Raw genomic sequence first — 23,625 nt, 5'->3', positions numbered from 1 at the left:
ATAAATGAAGGCCTTGGTTTATATTTCTCAGGTGAACTTAGAAAAGGTGGTCGTGTTGAAGCTTGCTGGCTGCAAGTTGCAGAGGGAAGTTTTGGGTAGTATGGTGTGCTGTAAGGCCTACTGCTCAGTCTTACTTGCTATAACAGCAAATTCCAGTAGTGGCAAACTTCATGCTTAAATTCCTCTGCACTTCACAACATGTTAATTGCCTTGTAAATATTAGTGAGGTGATAAGGTATACAGGACAATGTTATTCATTATACCTGGCATTCTTGGGTGATTTTAATGCAGGCATTATAAAACTTCTTTCTCTGGAAATAGTGGATATGAAGTTTTGTTTAGTTTTAGCCCTTAAATGTGTGTTTTTAAGGCAGAATGGAAGACAGTATGATTGAAGTAAAGCAAAATGTGATATGGAATGTATGTGTAATAATGCCTCAATGAGTGCACTACCAGTTTAATTTACTACAGTCTGTAGTCCTGAAAAGTTCAAGACTATTCATATTTGATGGTAAAATTTGAGTCTTCACTCTCATTAACAGGGTAGACAGTGACATAACACTTGTGTGTTTGCCATCCTATAAGGATAGGATAAGTATTGTTTCATTAATACCTTACAGGTGAAAGGGCAACCAAGTCCTGAGACTTTACTTCCTTAGTTCTCATTGCAGATTATAAAGACCTTTTTCAGAAGAGTAGTGTTTGAAATAATTGTTAACCTGTGTCAGTCATGCAAAACAAACAAAAAGGGATTTTGCCCTAGGTACTTAAGAGAATCCATGCTTTAGTGTACATGGCACAGCTGTGAAGCTGATTTGCCTGCACAGAAGAGAGACTGACAAGCCCATTTGATGTGCAACTCATGGTATTTGTATTTACTATATATGTTTGCAGTCTGTATTTATATTGGTGACCTATTTTGGAAAAACTAATAAGAAATTTATTAAAGCCTTGTGATGATTTTGCTTTAGATTTAGTTTTATCTTCCATGTGTTTAGAGAATATATGTTTGGAAACCATACAGGCCGTTATTTGGGCTTGCTGTCAGAGAAGTTGAAAACTGATTTTCCAAGTTTGTCAATATGATACAATCTGGATTAATGTTAAATTATTGAAATGAAGGTAATGGATTCTAAAGAATGACTGAAAACTTTCTGCGTTTTTTTTTTTCCCCAGCTAATTTCTCTCATAGAGATCATAACGTTTCCATTATGTACCTGTGGAATATTATAGTACACAGGCTTCTAAAATGTTTCATTGGTAAAGCAAGTGTAAAATAGATAAGTTTTTACTGACAATATTCCTTCTGCTGTTTTTACACTGCATTCCCTGGATGGTTACACAGAAAAGTTATGCTTGATATTCTAAAATATTTTTTATCCTCTTTGATTTAGCAGGTACAGATACTGAAGACTAGTGCCATCAGACATTAGCCATATGTTTGGAAATTGCTAAGCGTATTTGAGCACAGTTGGGAACTTCTGTGTTACTGGTTTAAAATATTCACATCTAGAAATAAGAGGGCAGTTGAAAATGTTGTATTTGAAAGCTTCTTGGAAAATTTTGTTTGTGGTTTTTGTGTTTTTTGAGATTTTTTTTCTCATGTTCTTTTCAAGAATATGTATTTGTTACTGCTTAGGTGATGCAGGTCTGTTAATACAATTGTAGCCTTGTGTACAGCTGTGGAAAAAAAATTTACATCAGCTTCAAGCTTGGGACTCAGTTTTCTGTTTTGCTCACTTTATGAATCTGAAAATAATCCCACTGATGTTAGAGAATCTCACACTTTTAAGGGCAATAGTGACTTAGCTTGTGTTTCAGGAGTGTTGTGGAAGCTCAGAGATTTTTAATATTTTCCACTGTTCACCAGTGATTTTTCTCTCCAAATACTTACTATCCTGTGCTGATTTGTTTTGAAGGCTGATTGCCCAAAAGAGAGGGCACTTTAAGATCTATAATTCAGATAGACAGAGAGACTTAAAGGGAAAAATGTGAGAGTTGCAGCAACATTTTCACTCACTAAATATATAGATGTGATTTCTTTGTTCATGACTCCCTCAAGCTACAGCAAGCTGAGAACTTGCTGGTCATGACAGTTCTTCTGGAACTGGCTTATTGTAAGAAGGGAAATAGCCCAAAGTTTCAAATTTATCCTACTGCTACTTGATGAAAATATTAAAAGACAACTATTGGTTGAAGAGGATGAAGCAGAGGAAAAGGGGAGAAGGGGTTAGAGGAATACATAGTTTTTGTGTTGTTGTTGTTGTTTTTGTTTTTGTGTATGTGTGTGGGTGGGGGTTTATTGGTTTTATTTGTTTGGGTTTTTTTTTAAGTTCCCTTGAAGCTCTTTCAAGTTCTTGGAATACTGAGTTGTTGTAAAGTATTGCTTTGGGGCTTTTTCTCCTGATAATTAATAGAGGCTTGGGGTGGGACAGGAATTTGAAAAGGAAAATTTTTCTTTTTCTTTCTGTCGTTCAACACATTTTAAGTAAGCCTCATGTTTGTTATATTCCTTAGTAGAACCAACCCAGTAATGCACCAAGGAGGAGTGAAATGGGAGTTGGGAATCTCAGTAACCTGAATTTTTCAGCAGTTGGATGATGCTTGGTTTTCTTACCATGAATTCAGAGCTTATCATATCTTGGTTTCTACATAATAAATAGTCTAATACACACTGATGATCACCATTGACTCAAAACAGATGGGTTTTTTTATAGCTTACCTAAAATGAGTTCTGCATCACAAATTCTGAAGCTGTAAGTGATCTTCATTTAAATCTTTATCTGCTCTCCTGTCCCAGTCCTGTCAGTGGTAAGGAATGAGATGCTATGAAAACAAAACTATCCTTTCTGCTCCAACTTTGCTTTTCACTGAGGACTAAAATCTTCTAAAATACATTTTTAATTTGAAATAGTTTATACTATACTTCTGCTAAATTGTTTCAAGAGTACTTGTTAACTTTATAACTAAGAAAGTGCTTGGGAAGCATTGGATGTGCCAAAAACCAGAGAACTTTACAAGTTAAGAGATTGTGAAAGAGTTTGCTTTGTGAATAAGGAATGCAGTTTTCCTTGCTGCTTTCATCTTTTGGGGAGGTGAAGAACTACAGTTTTTAGCATGGGATTCTGTAACTTGTACTAGATTTGTCTGATTGAGAAGATTTCCTAGGTTTCAACAATTAAATGTTGTTTGCCCTTTTTCCGTAGAAAAGAAGGGCAGTTTATTCCTTACCTTCTCACTGGAACTTGCCTTCTCTTGTCTTGTGAGCAGCAGATTCTGTGAGAACTGAAGATACTGAAGTTGTTTAAGCTGGGGAACTTTCATCCTGTCTCTTTCCTGGACATTGCTGTAGCTCAGGGGTGCATGGTAAAAGACTTTCAGTCACAGCAGAAATAGTAGTCATATAAGACACTGGGCTCATTAAAGGTAGCAAATAAGAGGCAAGCAGAAATGAAATAGCCTGGTGAGAGCATCATCAGAGACTCAAAAATACATCTGGATTGATTCTTTCATGTGTGTAAGAAAGCTGTGCTGTGACAGATGAATAAAACAGTGTTAGTTATTACAGTTTGAAAGGGATTGATCTTAATTCTGTTTTAAGTGCTAACCTCAACACTGATGATTTACCACTACAGCAACTACATGATAAAGGCCTTTCTTTAGGCTGCTGCTTGCTAAGAATAAATTTAATGGCAAACCATCACTGGTTTCTCACATCATTTCTCATTCCCTTTCTATCTTTCCTTCCCTTGTATGATAGTAACTGGGGAAGGCTTTTATGTTTTTGATGGTGTGGAGCTGCAAAATAATTGTTCCAATATACTTTATGACATTTGAGTCTTAATAAGGAAGAGTCAACTTGCTCTTTTGAAAAATCAGTAGAGAATCCTTTGATGGCACTCCAAGGTGTACAGCTTGCAATAATCCTGTATTGAGATAGGGCAACCATTTTTTCCCCCAAATATCTTTTTCTTCCCTGTTTCATCCTATAGTATCATTTGCTGGTTTTTATCCCAGTTCCACCTAATTTATTCCTGCCTCCTTGTCTGCTCAGGAATGTGCTCCCTGTGAAACTATCTCATTCTGGTTTCAGTGACAGGTTGAGGACTGTTTTTACTTAATTAATATATATTTATTCAAAATAAAACCCATGATGCAGGTACTGAACATGCAATGAGAGACTAGTTGTGTCTGAAGTTCTGACATCTTCATTTGTTTATCCAGTGTAAAGTAGAATTCTAGTATTTCAGTGCTACTATAGCTGTGATAGCATCAGACAGTGTTAAAATACAAAGTGATTGTGTATGTGAGTTTTTTAACCAGTCTGTCATTTGCATGGGGCTGTGTGTTGTTGATTTTAGCATTAGTGAAAATGGCTGTGGTAACTCTGAGATAAAGCTTTTATTCTTTATTTCTCTGGAAGTGATAGAGCTGCACTGTGTCTTTCATCTCAGAGCATGTGAAGTTAACGAGTCAGGAAATGCTGCAGAGTATTTGCTTATGTGTGCAAAGTATGTACTGCTGGTCACAGCCAGGAACTGTGACCTGGTATGCGAAGTGGGACAAGTGCTATAGCCTGTGATTTATGCAGACCTGTGTCTGTAGTACCTGCCTACTAGAGCTGTTTTGATCAAAACCTATCTTAACTTACCAAATAGTGTTATAGTAGTTGTCATGCACAACGGTAGAATTAATGAGAAGTTGTACACGTGAAGGAAAATGGTGAGAGTCAATATATAGATCAAATATGAAAAATTATTTATCACATTGGAGAACTGTACAGATTGCATTAGGAGTTCTTGATTTTTTTTCTAGTTAAATAACCAGTCTTTTCCTGTTTGGTTAAAATATTGTGGTTTGAACATGATACTAAGGCTATTCTAATAAGATTAGAGGATTTATCTACTTCCACATACTAATGTTTGTAACATCAAGAGATAAGTTGAATTTTGTGAAAAGGGTTTTGGTTTGGTTTCTTGCTACCTTCTTCTTTTATGCTATAAAAGTGTTATAGTTATCTGTGATTTAACAATTTATATACTACACAGGTGATGGAAAACTGGACTAGTATTCCTGGAAGTAATGGAAAAGATTGAAAATGGACAAATATTTACATACAGTAATATTTCCATGGTGATACACCTTCAGAAAGGCATGAATAGAAATGATGCTGAGATTCCACAGCTGTTATGCTGTTGTGTTTAAGTTCTTATGAATTTAAGCAACCTGGAAGGGAAGTAGAAAAGTATTCCAGAAGGATAATGCAGCCTACTGCCAGTCCAGACTGCATAGTTCTGCTTGCATGTCCTCCTTCTGCCACCAATACTGAGCCCGGGAGATGATTTGGCTAAAATGAACCTCATTGTTTTTAGGGCTGTTTTCCAGCAGAATCAGCGTGTTGTGTTGCTGACTGGGTACTAATACTAGTGAGAGCCAGGAGGCAAGTCCAGAGCTGGGAGCAGAAGGGGAGAATGGTGCTGTAGAAATCAAGATGAAGATCAGTCCTAGTTGTTATGGAACTATTATCTTGCGTGTCCATTTCTGTTGTTGGGTGTCTCCATTGTTTTCTTGTGCGTGTCTTTTTGTTCATTTTTGTTGGGTGAGCCATTAGTAAAACTGTCACAGATGTCCTGATTGTAAATATGTTTTCTGTCACTGAGAAACCTTTATGATGCAGAATTTTTTACTGACTTTTTAAATGTTTGTTGCTGTGAAGCTTGTGTTGAAGAGAAATGTTGTCATTGCATGCTTGCAGAATGAGAAGCTGTTTTCTGGGAATGTGCTGCTGTTGGCCGTATGCTTATCAATAGCTAATTTCTACTACTTATGAAAGTAGATAAGAAATTCTTTGACTTTGTTGCATTTTGTTCCTAATTATTCATAAAATGTGTTTTATGCTCAGGTGTAAAGTGTCTCACCAGAACGATAGTGTAATTCAAGATTTTTAACGTCTTGTTGTGTGAAGCCAACTCAAGCGATTTGTCTTCATGCATTTGAGGTTGTCATCTGTATGGACAGCTGGACTTGTGTTTCATTTGGAAGGAGCAGCTAGTGGCTGAAAAGGGGAGTTATACAGTAGTTACAGTTTTCCTTTTGTGTTTCTTCAGTAATTTGAAGGTATTTGCATTGTGGATGTAGGTTTTGGGCCTTTTAAATAGCACACGTGGGGTATTGATGAGTACTATTGCTCTTCCCAGTGACTTTTTCCGTGCAAAACTGTTAATGATGCTGTAGTTCCTACCTGATGAAGTCAATCTGACTCTTGTTTATAAAAGAGCTTCTTGAGGGAGAGATTCATTTCTGCCTTTGTTTAAGCATACTTTTTAAAAGCTAATTTGCCTTTGGAATTGTTTTGTTGGTTAGGACTTGTGGCCTAGAAGCAGTCTGTCTGTGGACTGAAATAATCAGTTGCATCTTACAGAACAAGATCAGATACTGTCCTTTGAACTTGGATACTGTTTGTACTTGAAGAAAGAGCAACTTTGTCTCATCAATTCTGAATACGTATTGTATTCAAAGTAATTGTGTGGGTATGTAAAGACATCTTATCTTGTGACAGCAAACTTTAACTTCTGTATACTCTTGTTGTGTGCAATACAGTATTTCAAGTTGGACCTGCTTTGATATGTGCTATTTTTCTCAATTAGTGAAATAAAACTTCAATATTTATTTGAAAAATAAAAAGAACAACCTACTGCAATGCCTTCCATAATATGCTGATTGATCTGGTAATTATGCTTTAAGTGTCTAGAAATACCAGTATTTTTTGACTTTTGGTACAGGGGGAAAGATTTAGGAGAATCTGTATTTTAACTAAACCCTGTGAGGACACGTTTTTTATATTAGCAACTTTGTCCTGTTGTTAATGAAGGAATAGTACTTTGCACACCTGTTGTTTCTTTTAAAAGTACTTTCAAGTGCTAAACCGTAGTCTTGTCCAGATAAGCTTATTTTAAGGTTTACGGATCTGACCAGTGAAGAATTCTTACCATGATTCAATGCCTGGCCCATCACTTGTAAGAGCTTACCTCCCTCAGAGATAGGAATGTCTGCTTGGGAATGGGGCTGTTTTTAATCATATGGCAGATGAACTTTTGATAGTCTGCAAATTGTGTACAAGCACATCCTGCCATATGGCAGAAAATATGCCCAATGCATGATGAATGTCACCTGCCTTTTAGCTAAGTGGCAGGCTTATGTCTTAGTAGCATCTTGTCAAGATGGGTTTGACCAAAGCACAGGTGTCCCCTGTCGTGTAGCTGGATGGCAGTGTTTTTATTGGGATCACACTATGGAGGAACAATTCTGGTCTCTTCTGCCTGTCACTCACTAGGACACTTCTGGGAAGCATATTTGCTACGTTGTTCTCTTAGTGCTCCAAAAGAGGACGTATGACCCACTTTAGCTAAAAACGTGGGCATTTTAACTTTACTTGTTGTCCATGATGGACTGCAGAAAATTGTCAGGGAAAGACATTTATTTATTCTTGATGGAGAAACAATGGGATGGGATTTTTTTCCTTTGTCTAGTACTGTCAATGATTAAACTGCAGTGTAGCCCAGAAATGTCTGTCTCCTGATCTATAGGGAGTATTCAAAGCCTAGTCCCTTCATTCTTTAACGTACATTTTCTTGATTATGCAAAAAATGTCTATATAGATTGAAACTTTTTGCATCTTCACCAATGTTAACAAAATATCTCTGTGAAAACTCTTAATTCCTCTTAGAAGTAACCCTGAACAAACCAGTTAAAAACCAGTTTGTGTCAGAGATGTGATTCAGATTTCTGTGGTAGATTTTTGAAAGGCTGTTATTAGCCAAATAACTGTATTTTTAAAATGCTGTTATTTAGCAAGTGATTACAGTGTCATCACGTGGTTTGATTCATGTTCCTGAAGCATTCTGACTGTAGCCTGACTCTTGTACAGCCTGAGCAAGGGGTTGCTGGTTTTGGCTTCTGTTCTGCGAAGTATACAGTGGAGACCGGTTGTCAGAGGAGAAAGATTTGTAGTGCAGGAAGGCTGAAACAGCTGCAAGATGAACTAGAGAAGGAATCTTTGGATGTTCTTAGTTTTAGGAAAGCAGTGGGAAAAGTAGGACATGAAGAGATGTGTAATGGACTTTGCTTATGTGAAATAGTCTGTGGTCACTACTGCTTATGAAGCTTCTTTGACTTAGATTTAGTTTTTGGTGGGTTTGTAAGAGATGCTAGTGATACAAAATTTCCTTGTGAGCTAAGTGACATTTTTGTTTCATAGATTGTCTACCAGTCAAGTGTACTTCTGTTGTCATATGTGTATTGTTACTTGGGATGTGATTTAAATTTTAAGACATTTTGTCTGTCCTGGGTTGCACCATGAATACCAGTTTGAGGTATTTCTGTATATATTGTTTCTTGTAGCGTACGAAATAATCTACTTTTATTTTTCAATTATTTTTGATGGGAGAGAGCGAAAATACTCTTTTCTGAGAAACTCAGGAGACTTCAGAAGTTTGGGAGCTCAAATTTCATATAGGAAGCATTTTCTCAGTAGAAATGTATTAATACGTTACTTGTGTTCTTAATTTGTTGTTAATACTGTTACAAAGTCAGGGTCTGCCTAAGGGCTCTATGAGTGGCTCTAAGCCCACTGTCCATCCTAATCTGTTCCCCCTATTCCCAAAACCTATACAATATATATTCAGTGTAGTTACATGTTACAGAGAAGAAAAATCAGGTCTTTTTCAGTTCATTCTGTTAGTGCTGTCTTAATGTGTCCTCATCTTGTACAGTAATTTGCAATAAATTCTAAGTTATGACCTTGAACATGTTATTTGTGACTGTATTTTTTCTGAGGTTTGTTTTAGTTACATTCCCAGTAATGGAAAATTTTTATTGTGTGCAGGATCTGACCCAAATGGTATTTCGGGTCTTCTGTTGCTTGAGACTTCTAGTATGATGTGCAAAGACTTGCATGTAGCCCAACCCCCCCCCCCCCCCCCCCCCATTTAGTTTGGATGGAAGTGTACAGTGGAAATGAGTTCTAGTTTGGAATAGTATGGACTTCTCTCAGAAAGACTTACAAAATAAGTTATTCTATGAGTTTAAAGCACAAAACTATTTAGTATTACATTCCAGAATTAATGGTGACAAACTGACAAAACTGGCATTGGAATGTCCATACAGTTGGAATAAGATGAAGAATGTGGGCTAGTCCTCAGATGATGGGACCTCTGAGCATCTGACTTGCATTTCACCAATTTCACCCTTCTCAAGTAAATTACAGTGTTCCCTTTAATTTATGGACTAATTAATTAATTTGTTTGAAATGTAGACATGTGCAGAAACTCCAGAAATCAGTGTCTTTTCTTCTGAGTTTTCAAGTCTTAGTGTTGCTGGTCAGTAGGAGTTTTGTCAAAGTTTTTCATATTTCCCACATTTTTTTCCAGTTTGCAGCTATGTTTTATGTAGAAGTGGCAGCATAAAAGTGGTTTTAGTGGGCTACAGCATGAGGAAGGATCATTTGGAATGGCAGTATAAAATATTTAAAATATATTTGGCTTAAGCATTGAGGAGTAAATGGGCATACATAAAAGAATGCAATTCAAGGCAGCAATCTGACAAGGAATTGAGACATGACCTCTTTCTGTCATGTTGTGAGTATTGCAGTGTTTGAAATGAACTGCTAACACATTTACGGTCATTCTAATGAGTAGTAGAATGCTCTGGGTGTGAATAATCATGTGAAGCCTCTACAGGACATTCCTGAAATAGTGTTTAAATGACTAGAGATATTATGGGATGCAGGAAAGTACACAAATACCATAAGCCTTTTAGTCAGGCTAGCCTGGTCAGTAGTTTACTACTGCAGCAAATAAGGCTGACTATGCAGGATTATTTAGTACACAGTAAACAATGTTCTGTTCAAGTTCCTGAAGTCTGCATATTCTTTTCTGTTTCTTTTTTGGTTTTGTTTTTTTGTCTCTGTTATCGATAATCCCTAGGCTCACATTTTATATCTACTCTTGGAGAGAAAGTTAGTGAACTGAAGTTTGAAGTTTGCTAAGGGGTTGTTAGTAAAGCAGCTGTAAACTAAATTAATGATGCTGTGGTTGAGAAGGTGAATGAATTGCTGATAGTAAAAGAAATTATTATGGTGTTATGGATTTTGGTTTTTCATGCTTACTTTTGTTCTTGTTTGCTTATGTGGTTGTTGTTCTGGCTTGCTTGCTAGCATGACTTACAATGATGCAAAATGAGCCACAGGCTTCTGTGCTGTAGCAGGTTGCTGATTTGTATTCAGGACCTAGCTGGCCTGTTGGCTCATACATAAAAGACATCAAAACTTTATTTTTCTAGGCAAAATTTTGGCAAGAAAATGTACAAATGTAGAACAGTTAGAGATTTTTAATGCAATCTTTTGAGAATAAACTCTCATAAATAGCCATTTTGTAATACTGTATTTGAAGTTTTTAAAAATGGCTGGTATTAGAACTTTGGATGCCCTCTTTTAACCACACCCATCTGAGATTTGCAGAAATGTTTAAAACCGATGTTGCACTGATGACAAACACAGTAACATTCAGATACCATGAAAGGTTCCATGTGGCCTTTATGATGGTGATGTCCTGGTGGGTATTTTGATCATGTAATTACTTAGTACTTAACTTTACAAGTATCCAATCATCTCATATTTAAAAAATTTTGATGGGAAAGAAGCTTAAAGTGTCCTGACTAAAGAATGGCTGTATCTAAACAGAAGTATGAGCACATACCCTGGAAATCTAGTCCCATGGTCACCTGAACTGTAGTCCTGACCTTAAGAGGTCATAGGTCTCTTTTGGACCAGCTGACCCAGAAGTCAACATTAAGAGATGGGAGCTGTACTTCAGCAAGTTTCTCTTTGTTACAGTGTCCAGCGGCCCAGGAGGTTGGAAATACTCTGAAACCACACTTTTCCCAGTTGAGATGTACCCAAATAGCATGAAGTCTTTATTTCTCCTTGGAATATCTCCTTTGGCTGTGAATCAGCCTGACATCACTTGATGATGAAGGATAAAAGGAGTATTGGGATGTTAAAATCTTTCAAGTGCCCATTCCTATACTGTGTGATGTTTTGTCTTTTCTAGAATGTTTACACTGAAGTCATAGAATTCTAAGCTAATCAAGGAGCATAAATAAGCTTCCTGCTGCTGTGTACAAATTCATCAAGGTCCAGGTGAGGCCATTTAGGGACAAATTTTCTCCTCTAGTCTTGAGACCTTTAGATCTGCTGTAGAAATATCCTAAGAACATACCAAGTAATAGAAATCAGATATTAAGTTGGAAGGCAGGAGAGTGGGCAGGGAGTCTATATGATGAAAAACAGTCTTTATTTTTAATTATTTTTTAAATAAATAGCAAGCACAAAATTTTACAAAATCCATGTTTACTGTTGTATTTCAGAGAAACATTAGTGCATTACTATATTTCAGTTCTACCTTTTTGCTTGAGATGTTTGATTTTCATGTGGAAACATTTATACATTTCTTTCAGAAATAAAATGGTTCATGGGGCAGTATTTGGCTGATACTTGTCAGTTTGTGTGGTCTGATGAATTTGTGTGAGAGAACTGAGACTAGCAGACTCTGAAGTTTTGAGTTTGTGAATAAAATTTCGTGCTTGTAAAGGCTGAAGGTATTTCCCTTTCCATGTGTTGCTTCTGTTTGACACCCCCCTTCAGTCATACTGCAGATCTGTGCAAATTTGTTGTGCATCAGAGTAGAAGGGTTTAAAAGTGGAAAGAGCAGAGATGAAAAAGATTCCATTAAAAATCAAAGCACAGCAACAAAAAAGTTGCTAGTACTTCTGCCTCAATGAAAATTAACCTTTTTTTGTAAAAGTTGTTATTATTTTGAAAAGTTTGATCATCTGAACACAATCCCTGTAAATTATGGAGACTAAGGATAAATTGAATGTATACCACGTGAGTACTGACTTTGGTCTTCCCTACAAATGTTAAAGTAACAGCAGGCAACTGATGATTTTTTTTTTATAGGAACCATAGTTTTGAACATGGAAATAGAATTAATACTGTTCATTATATTGAAACTGATGGGCCAATATATAATCTGCATCCCAGAAGAGCTTTAAAAATTTTTGCAAATGGAATTGCAATTATTTACTGCATCAGGAAAAAAATGGCAGTGTAGCCTGGGATTTGTGGGCAAACACTAGAATAAATTGCCCTGAATGCTTGTGGACATGACTCAGAGCACTCTGGTCTGGTTTTATAATTTTCCTGCATTGGGCAGTATGTTGGACCAGACAACCTCCAGATGTTCCTTTCTTTCATTTTTTACTAGGCCTATGTGGGTAAATGCAGCTTTATTAGTGTTAGCTCATCTAATTAACTAGACATCATATTTTGGAAAAAGATACTGGTTTTGGCAAGGTGAAGTGTTGTTGTAATCTGTTTAAATGCAAGCAAAGTACTTTTTACTCTACCCAACATGAAGTCCTTAATCCCAAACATCAGTGCCTTTAAATGACAAATTACATGATCAAACAGCTGTGGGACAAGGAGACTAAAATGTGCTGTGTTGGAATGGGAATTATGGAGGTGGTTGGAGGTTTTAAGTGCTGTTTAGCAGAGTAATGGAAGTAACTCAACCACTGTTCACTTCAGTAGTGTCTAAAAAGATTTAAAACTTCAATTTACTGTAGCTATGAATTCTGCAACCAAAAAATAGAGAAATTAAATTTCTTTGTCACTTTAAAAACCAACATCTGCTCTGTTTGATATCAGTGTAGGTCTTAACACCCTGGACTTACCATGTACTTATAATAATTTGAATTTTGGAATTTGGTGAGGACAATATGTGTTACATCTAATGATTGGCTTATTAAAGATGCCTTTGTGTGGGGTACATAATTTGCAGCATAATGTTAAAGTTACTACTAAATGTACTAGAAACATCTTGTTACAATTTTTTTCCTCCTTCCTTCAAATTTGACTTTGGAAGAGACAGCATTTTAAAGTTTGTTCCAGAAGGAACTTTGAGGGTTGGATGATTGAAAACAACTCTCCTGAATGGCACCTTGCTGTACTTCATAACAGCTTTTATTCACCAGTGTGATTGTTTTTTAAATTACTACCTGTGGATGAATACTTGAAAGAATTGGTCTTCTGGCTACATATTTGGTTTGATTGAGGGCTATCTTGAAGTTGCCTTTAAATTACCTGGGGTTCTTGATGATCCTAGCATTTTCTAATCCTTTTTGTACTACATGGTTTGTTTTGTTTCTTAAATTCTTGCAATTTTAGGAAGAATAGTAATTCTATCTTTAATTTACTTTTTGTTTTTAAGAAAAATGCCATTTCAAGCTAAGATGCACAGAAATGCTTCTTTAGCAAATGATAGTTGCTACTTATTTTGCATCATTCTTTCAATGGAAGTTGTAAATTATGTAATGAATAATTATTATACTAATAGCTTCTGATGGACTGGAAACTGTTTAATTTGTAGGAGATACATTTGTTTTAGGGATAGCTGCAAGTGATATCCATAACAGTGGTGTACAAAAGCAAAACCGATTTAATAATATATTGGCAATGTCAATAATGTGGTAGTGTGCTATAGGGACATTTAACTGAACTGTCAGTAATAAGTCAGGCCGAAGAATAATAAGTTACAGTTTTGATAGGTCTATACAGAAATTTCCTTCTTCTGTTTTGGTGAAAAATTTGTGTCAGAGGCTCTTTTGGGAGTGTAAAAACAGGGAATATTTCATTGCTTGTTAGCCTGTGTAATGGTCAGGAATGTAAAAAAGTCAGATTCCAATCCCTTTGCTGACTTGGAATGGCTTGGTGCTATTGAAAAGCCACCTTCCCTGAATGAATGAAGTGGAAGAGGTACCTGAGCATCCCAGTTCTGTTTCCTGAGCTGCCATAACCCAAGGCAACAGGAAAATCCAGTTCTCAGTTTTGAAAATGGATCCATTTGAAAAACTTGAGGGTCGAAAAGCAGACAAATAAATAAAAAGAAACTATGCTGTCGAAATTCCTGTGGAATGTAATCATTGTCCTCTAGATAGCATTGGGAGGTGTGTCTCTCACTAGAAACATTTAACCAATCAAGGACTGTCTCTGATCTATGCAAATTCCTCTCAGATTTTTATCAACTGCAGTTCCCAGCTTCAGCTGCCACATTCTGAGTGCCCTCTGTTCCTAGTATTTGATCTTTTCTCTTTACATTCAGAAAACAGCTTGAGTGAATAAGCAGAAGATAGGAGTGTGATAAAAAGAGTGGGTCTTAGCCTGTTTGAATAAAACAGGAGTGGTCTCCATCTGGGTGAATAGTATGGAATAAATAAAAGGTAGGTAAGGGTGATGGTAGCGGGAGAATTCAGCATTTTTCAATGCTCTGAAATCCACAATACATTTTTGCTTGTTGGCAGCTTAAGAACACTGCTAAGGTTGGTAGTGACTGGCAGAAGGAGCATGATTTACACTGTATGGTTCTTGTTAGTTCTGCTTTTTGGGCCACAACAGCAAAACAGAAGGAAACAAAGACATAAAGGTCAGGGCTGAGGTATTTAAGTCTTTGTATTGTCTTAGTGGGGAGCTTGCAGGCTACAAACATCTCCCCTAACCTCAGCTGAGGGATTTCTCTGACCCCTCTCTACCTCATTCTGCACCTAGTGACTGCAAATCATACTCTGCAAAAAGTACTCTGTCCCACTTTGCTCCTCTGACAGATGGACTCTGCAGCCTTTCTGCCTAATGTGTGTATCACAGGAGCAGTATGCCACATGAATCTTCTTGCCTGTCCCTCTTGTCCCTGTGGTTACCCATTCTACAACACGCTCTCAGTTACAGCCATTCTTAAGTATTTGGGCCATTTATAAAGGACTTTGGTTATACCTTAAGCATAGGAAATATCAGTGCAGTAAAGGCCCTTTGGACATCAATTAAGCTTCCTAGTCAGGTTTGTGAAAGGAAGAGCTTTTGTCTTCCCAAAGCCCAGTGAAAGCATCAAAAAATGCCGTAGCCTGCTTTTTTCAGCTGGCACAGTGGATTGCCTTGCTCCATCAACCAGACTAATTCTTTGGCTGCCAGTGAGGGTCACCAAGCACCGCTGCTTCCTTGTGTATCTCCCAGCAGCTGGCTTTAGAGGGACAACAGGAAGAATAATCCAGGCATGGAAAAACAAGGAGATAAGGCTAGTTACTTTGCAAACTCTATTTGTGTCTATTGCACAAGGCCATGCATTTCTTCTGCAGATTCTTGTCCAAGAATATTGGCTTCATTATCAGAAGTTACATATGGTGGTGGTTGAGTTTGGGTGGGCTTTTGTTGTATTTATGAGGATTCCAAAGAAAAGATGTCTGCTGGTATGAATGGATTATTGACAGCAGCAATCACTCCGACACAATGTCTTGTACGTGCAGATGCAGAAATGCTAATAATTACTGATATACTGTAATGTTAAAAAATGATCAGTTCTGTTTCTCCCCTGGTACCTGGAGACTGCTCTACAGTTTGCTCTACATTTGGTAGAGGTCTCTAGTTTTTGCTGTTTATGTAAACCAGACCACAGACCTTGTTACAATCGGTTTATTGCAAATGCAAATGGTAGAAGTACAATGACTTTAATACAGAGAAAGCAGTATGGTGAAGGAGAGAAAATATCATGGGCAAAATGAAATCTTTTTCTGTATCTGTGGCATGAAACAGTGAAGCCAGCAAAAAATACAGGACTTGAACTCTTTCACCTTGTATCTTCAGGGGGAAAAAAACTGATGTAACACTGGAATTAGGTTGGGAGAGAATGAATTACCATGTACTGAAAAAGTCAATGAAGACCTATGCAGATTGTGTTTAAGAAGGAATGCAAATGCTTTATTTTATTACAAGCCCTGCTTTGCTTCCTTACTGTTTTTACCTACAAAAGTTCGGTTCTTCATAGCATGGCACAGAAAGAGATGCTTGTTATACTGACAGCTCAAAGCCTGATTTGATCAACTCGTAAGTGGGTTAAAAGTATTTTGAACCAAATTTAAAAGAATGGGGTTTTCTTTAAGCAAGCATGTAGTGCTGATAATTAACTTCTACCTTTTCAAGAACTTGACAGAAGATTGGATCTCTTTTTGTGGCTGATTTAAATCCATCATTATTCTGTCCAGCAAAATTCCAAGCCCACCTTTGAAAGCTCTTTTGGGAATTATACTTCCCTACCCTAGGTAATATCTGCCAGATCAGGAAATTCCAACTTCTTCTCTTAAATTTACTAGGCAATTCCTGGAGTCTAAAACTCAGAAAACAGATTTTTGCTGGACTGTGAATAATCATAGTCCTCTCCTTCTCCCCTAACCTTCCCTAACCACCTACTTTCTAAATTAGAACTTTAGCCATGATGAGTGCCTGCAGATAAGCTAAAAAAGAATTGCCTGGATTGTCATGAACTTGGAAATCTGTCATCTTGTTAGTCAAACTCCATGCTTGTACACATTCTGACTCAATGTTTATTTTCCTTGTATTTGTTTTCTGTACAAAGCATATTGAAAAGCATTGAAATGCATGCAGACACCCAATGGTATTTTCAACAGATTAGAAGTTTGACTCCTATTTAATTACAGTGTGCCTACTTTTAAACTTTGCAGTACTCTGGAAATTGTTTTAAATGACGGATGTTTATAGGATGAGAGTCAGAAGCCTAGCTTCCAAGAAGATACATTTTATTTTAAAAGCTTGAATGATACATGAAGTAATTTTCTAAAGGAACCTAAGGATATTATGTAGAATTGCAGGAAAAATAGTAGCTCAAAGCATTAATATTTATGTTAAAGATTTTTCACAAAAGCAACGGATGTAGGTTGATTTATGATAGTAAGAGCCTTCCATTGAGAAATTGAAAGAGAGTACATAAGTAATTGGATAGTAGAGATTTGTATCTGGACTATCTCTTAAGAGCAATCTTCTCTATTCAGTTTAAAAGAATAATAAATGGCAAATGGAGATGTAATGGTTATCTTGGCAAGGAGTGACTGTATTTCCAGTGTATGAGCTAATGCTGAGGTTTTTTCATTACTCAAACTGTATAAAAACTTTACGTCTAACAAAATACTGAAAGTGATTTTTATGAAGTATTCATTTGAAAATACTGTGTCTAAGAAATTCCAGAAGTCTGTAAAATTGCAGCTTCCTAGTTCAGCTGAATTTATTGAAGCATTGCTTATATGGCAGCTTGCCTCTTACAGTACAAAAGATGTGTAGAGTGTGGGAGATTACCATTAAATCAATTGTTTATGCTTAGCTGTTGTTTTTCTATGAAAGTGCCTCTGCTCAGTATTTGAGACAGCATTGCAGTTTTTTGTGTCATTAACAACTATTTTTAAACTCTCTCCTTATGAGTGCCTCATTAAGGAACTAGTTTGGAGTTAAAAAAAAAGTCAAAATGCCTAAGGTAAAGGCTCTCAGAGATTTCGTCCAAGTCAAGGCTGCCTTTGACTTTGCTGTAGACATTTCCTTGGTTTGTTCTGTGAAATTTTGTATCCTTCTCAGGATTGGGCAATTGACTGATTTGCATTATTCTGACTTAAAATTCAAGTAGACAGTAGATCATGGTATTAGAATAAAGAGAAATTTTCCTAACTGCCCAAGCATTTGCATTTCATAATCCAACAGCAGCCAGTGAACATTCATCATTAGTCCAAAAAGCCCTCAACCTACCAAAATCAGCCTCCTAACTTTTACCACATGAAAACTTTATCAAGCGAGTAAGCATTTCTCCAATTTTCCTTGCTTAGTCCTATCTGTCTTGTTCTAATAGCTGAATCATGAGGTGGAGGTAGAATCATATATGTTGCAGCACTTCCTGCCATCTCTATCAAGAACCAAGGTTTCAGTGTCTTTTCATGACCAGTTCACACTGATCTGAATTTGGACTGCAAATGGTTCCACCCTTTCTCTTGTACTGGCATTTTTACTGGTAGTGAACTGGTAGGCAGCTAAACTGGTTTAAAAAATTTAAAAATCAAATTTCTCCTCCTAGTTTTTTTCTTTGAACTGACTTACTGTGGAGTCATATGAATGCCAGAGAAGAGGTATGAACATGTAGCGCGGAGGAAAAGCAGAACTGTGGCAGCCAGGTTAGATCAACTTAAATTGTTATGGAACTGCATATTTGGTGTGGCATTAGGATCGTGCAAAAATTATTTTTCTCAAGTTACAGAAAGAAACAAATGCAAGGTGGGAGTGAGTACACAACTATTTATATGTATGCATATGGTTTGAAAGCATGGCAGTAGCGAAGATTTAAAAATTATATGCAAAATACATGGTCAACCGTGAGATCAGAGTTACTCTCATACAACCACTCCATTTAGTTTGTCCACCACATGCCTATCCTCATGGTGAATTTTTTTTTTTTCATTATATTCAACTTAAATTTGTTTTAACTCATGTCTGTTTTCTCTTATCCTTCCACCACAATAACCCTTGCAAAGAGGCTGACAGTCATCTCAGAAACTTCCTTGTAGGCAGAGGCAGGCTGCTGCTGCATCCCTCTGAAGCTGCCTCTTCTCCTGGCTGAGCATTCCTCAGTCCCTCAGTCTCTTTACTTCAGCTTGGTGCTTGGGTGCTTCATCTCCCAAGCATCCTGGTGGCTTTCCCTTTGGACTTGCACCAGTGAGGATTGTTGTTTTTCTTGCTGTAGAAGATCAGAACTGGGTGTGGTAATTACCATACAGTCTAGTGAGTGCAGAATAGAGGAGGTAGTCACTTTCCTTGATCTCTTGGCCACACTCTTGCTGATAGGGTAGGCTGTTGGCCTCCTCTGCAGCCAGGGCACTGGTTCACTGACAGCTCTCTGTCCACCAGGGCCCCAGAGCTGCTCCCCAGTCAGTCCCAACCTCTATTGCTATAAGGGGGGCCTTTGCCTCCTGGATGCAGGACTTTGCGTTTGTTGATACTGAGTCTCTGAAGATTCCTGTTGGGCCATTCCTGTAGCCCAAGTCCATAAGAATGATGTTCATGTCTTGACTATATTGATTATTCCCACCCAGCATAGTGTCCTATGCAAGTTGGATGCCTTTTTCAAATCATTAATACAGCTGTTAAACAGGACAGGTCCCTCCAATAGTCCACATTTACTGCCTTCCAGGTAGAATACAATCTGTTGACCACCAGTCTGAAGAAAGTCAACCATGATGTGCAGGCTGCTGTTGCAAACTAGGAAGATTAAGAGAACTGGGACTGTGTTTTTAATCAAAAGTTGAGACCAGCTATGACTTCTTTCTTACTCAAGATGGAACTCAAAGTTGTTAGTCTCTCGACTAAGTTAGCTTTCAATTTTTAGTAAAATTCAATTTTGACCATATATTGTTTGCCAGAAATGGGATCCATATAAGTCTAAGAAATGCCAACATAAACAAATACTTAAAAAAAATCCTTTGTGACCATAACTCAACACAAGCAAAAAAAAAAAAAAAAGTTAGGCAAAACCCTAGTGATTCATTATAAAAGGATTCAATAATTAAATGGTTATTAAATAAGAATACATTGAAAGGACTTAAAGGATATTTTTGCTTATCTGTTATGATGCTCACAGTATTCTCTGTAGGAAGATACTTTTAATAATGCTTTCTAATAAGGACCAGTTTGAAGTATGAGCACTAAACTCCAGTAGGAAAATGGTTGTATCTGGAATGTCATATTTACTGTCACTGTGAATCTGTTCTTTGTAATTTTTGTCAAATCTGGTTTTGAAAGCAGTTATGATTTTGACCTCAAAATGCAGTGGCAGTGAGGTGCAGCTATGATTGTGCATTGTGCAGAACTTTGTATTGAGCCTGCTCTTCTGTACTTTCTGCATGTGTTTCTTGTAGCATGAGAAACAGAGTAAATGCTGCCTGTGCCTTTCCCGTGTTTGTTATTTGCACTCTGTTAGCAACTACCAAGATGAATGACATTAATCTGTTCAGTTATGTTACATTCTATACCCTGATTGCCACTGCCCACTTTCCTTAGTATGTTGATCTGTAGTTTTACTTTGAACATGTTGTTGTGGTGCAGAAGTGCAGGGGCTACTAGAGCTGAATGCGGTATTTAAAGGTAATCACACAACAGTTTTATAAAAATCGTGTGATGGTGTTTTCTGGTTTGTTTTATATTTGTTTCCTCGTAACTTCTAAGTAAGCTGTTCAGTATTTTGACTTCTGCTAAATGTTCAGCTGATTCAAAGAGTCATCCATGAGGAGCTGAGTGACTTCTTCAGTGATGTTGGCAAAAATAATGCATGTCTCTTAGCCTAGTACAGTGGTACAAAATCTCCTCACAGATTTCTGTAAAAAATCTGCCTCCTTTGTAAATTTTAAGTATTAGCTTAAGAAATTGCATTTGAAAATGTTCAGAGTAGCCTCATTGTGGTATTCTCATCTTCTTTCCCCTTCTCAAAATATGTTTTCACCTTGGAAGAGAGGACTCAGAAAACATGGCTGTTACCTACTTACAGACATTGTTTGAATATTGTTTTGATGCTTGTATGCTTATTTGAAGAAATGATAATTTAGCAACCACAAATAGGGATGAGGTTTTAATATGTGCTGCATTCTCTGAAGTAATTATTTAACCTGGTTTAGAATAATCTTTTCAAAATCAGTGATACAAACTGCTAATAAAGCTGAAGGGAGTGCAATATCACGTTTGGGAAGGGTAGGCAGCTCTGTTCAAGTCAGTAAGTAGAGTATTAGCTCATCTGGAAACTCCAGGTTCCCTTTTACAGTGTCTCAGATAATTCCTCAGCAATCTTTGTAAATTACTGCCTTGGAAGTATTTCCCATGCTCTAAACGACTTTGTGCCAACCGCACGTGGTAAAGAGGGTTGTGTGACAAACAATTATATGCTGGGGGTAGAGGAAAGGCTTGTAAGGGTTCAGGGAGAGGGAACCAAAAAAGGATAGCTGACCTGAAAGGGGTTTTGTCAGTTTGATGTGAGAAGCAGAAGCTGATTTTTTTTTCCTTCCAATAGAAGACGATGCTTTAGTAAAACGTGTTTGTGCTGTATTTCTGCTAGGAACTGCTAGAAAATGTGTTGCCTCCATTACAGGTTTTGGGGTGTTTTTTTTCAGGCAGTTTCTGGGAGTGGGTGTGTGCAAAGGAAGTCACAGCAAACTTAGGAGTTTCCTGTTGGATAATTGTTACATATTTCCCATTCCTCAAACCTTTCTGCCACTGGGAATAAATTTGGTCTAAAACTTGAAGTCAGTTAATATTATGAATAAAGAAATGTGATAAAAGTAGAAAAGCTGAAGGAACTCTGCATTGATTTTTTTTTAATATAACACTATTTTCTGAGTATCTTGGAGTATACAAAGAAAGGCAGTTTAAAAAAAGCATTATGAACTAGAGTTCTTCATATTAAAATTACTAGTGGGGGGGATTAAATGTAGGCCAGAACGTATATCTGAAATCTTCTTATAATTACAATTTTACACTGCTAAAATCTTAGAGTACCTCGACTTCATTATCTTGCACTTTAAATTTCAATGTTAGATTTGTATGAAGCAAAAGTTTGCTACAGCTGTTACTCATTGGTTCAGTTTTGTGCAGTTTTATTAAGACATGTTAGCCGCTGGCTTCCATCACTCTGCTCTCAAGAATGATTTTTCTAGAGTCTCTTACCTGTGAAAATAGCTGAGATTGAGGGATCTTTTTGAACCATTTGCACCAAGGGTTGGCTGACTTGTGATTGCTTACTAATATTAAAATACAAATATATTGTCCTTTTCCTCATCAGTATTGCATTGCTTGCTGTTTTATACAATCAGTTCTGTGTTTATTCATTTTCCATGTAAAAAATCATTGACGCATTTTTAAAGATTTCTCCTATAGCATCTGGAAACAGTTTACCAGAGATCGGCCAAGCGATTGTGTGCCATTTGAGCTCTGATCTAGCTCAGTCTTTTTGCAACAGGAGCTGCATTGTACTGCAAAACAGAATGTTTAATGAAGTATGAATTAAAAATTGTTACAACTGATTGGATCAGAAGCTGGAATGAAGACATGAAGAACTCAGTATTGAGAGTAACAGAGAGGGTGCTCTCTCCTGTTGGGTGCAGTTTTTAGCTCTGTAACTGAATTGCAGAGACATTGGACATATTAACTCAAGTTCCCTTTTCCCTGCCTCTGGAATGATTGGTATACTTGGCTGAAGGGCTTCACGGTGCTGAAGTCGAATGTTTGTGAGGTTATCTGAGATGGATAGTACTTTTTGAAAGTACTTTTTGAAAGCTTGCCACAGATTTAGGTTTCCTGCTACTGAAATTGGTAACACTCCTGCTGACTTCAGTGGGAGCAGTTAGGTGAAGAGAGTCTTTAAATATCCTCTCTATAAATCCAAAGATCACTTATAATGAATTCAAGGGTTTGTTTGCACGAGAAGTGGAGTTCACAGAACAAAGTTTTCAAAATCATTTTCTGTGGCTGATGAGGTGAGTAGTAGAGTGATTTGGACTAGTGTGTGTATGAAACCACAGAAAGGAGGAAGGGGAAAAGTTAGAGATCAGGAAGATCTTTTAATGCTGATGTTAAATACCATCATTTTCTGTGTTTTCACTATGCTTTTTGTTTGAAATACATTTCTCTTTCTCATATTTAATTATCACAATACAAAAATGTCCTAAATTTAACCCTAACAATATGCCATAAAAAACTGCATTTGGTACTTTGTGCCTGTCAGCAAGGATGACAAATCATTGCATTTAACAGAATAAATGCTTAAATCCTCTTATCATAGGTATATCTGTTTTGATTCATTCCTAATAAAGTATTCCAATTTATAGACATTTTCCACCTGTAGTTTGTTGTATCATACTTCTGTCTAAACAGTAAGCTGTTGGATACAGATTGGTTGCTCCTATTTGCATGTGGAAATTACTGCAGAGTTCATGCCATTTTTTGAATCTCATGAACTAATGCTTGACTGGATTTGTTGTGGTTTGTTTGTTTCTGGTTTGGCTTTTTTTTCCTTTTTTCTTACCTTGAGTATTCTTAAGAGTACATCTTCCTATTGTAGAAGAATATTTACTGGTAAATATATAAAATGAAGAGCAGACTGGTACAAGATAGGTAAAGGAAAACATTTCAAAATTGAGTTTGCACCCAGAGATTAGAGGATTGGAAACATTTAAAATTGTTGGGAAAACAGCATAGTGTTTATGTAATTAAAGTAAAACTAAAAGCTAAGTTTCTTAACAGTGCTGTCAATTGATGATAACATTTTCCCTCTAACAACAGTGTACAGTCATGTATATATAAATGACCTATAGCAACATTGCATATAATAGCCTATTCATAATGTCACTGCATTTGAGCTTTCCGGGGGAAGGCGTAAAGGTCGTGTCATTGGTTTATGGCTGTAGAATTATCCCTGTGCTAGGGTATGGTTATCAGACATTCCTCACATTCCAGGTGTCTAATATTATAGTGCTTACATGCCAGTGCAGGACCAACTGCTGTGTCAAAGAAAAACACTGGAGAAAACATTCATGGTATTACCCATTTCCACTTTTCCATGGTCCCCTTCCCCCCTAACCTTTAAAATGTCAAGTTTGTATTGAACTTGGCAATGTTAAACAGATAAATGAATTACAAATAGTGATTTG

The 23,625-nt window shown here is 36.9% G+C and overlaps 1 protein-coding gene across 1 annotated transcript in view; it reads left to right on the top strand.

Moving 5' to 3' along the window:
• Positions 1-23,625, top strand: part of WWC2 (WW and C2 domain containing 2) — a 91,851-nt gene that overhangs the window by 1,029 nt on the left and 67,197 nt on the right. The window lies entirely within an intron of this gene.

The sequence above is a fragment of the Cinclus cinclus genome, chromosome 5 (assembly GCF_963662255.1).
Source record: "Cinclus cinclus chromosome 5, bCinCin1.1, whole genome shotgun sequence".
NCBI classification, from domain to species: domain Eukaryota; kingdom Metazoa; phylum Chordata; class Aves; order Passeriformes; family Cinclidae; genus Cinclus; species Cinclus cinclus.
Note: the sequence above shows the minus strand (reverse complement) of the source record. Positions and strands in the feature narration are given on the sequence as shown.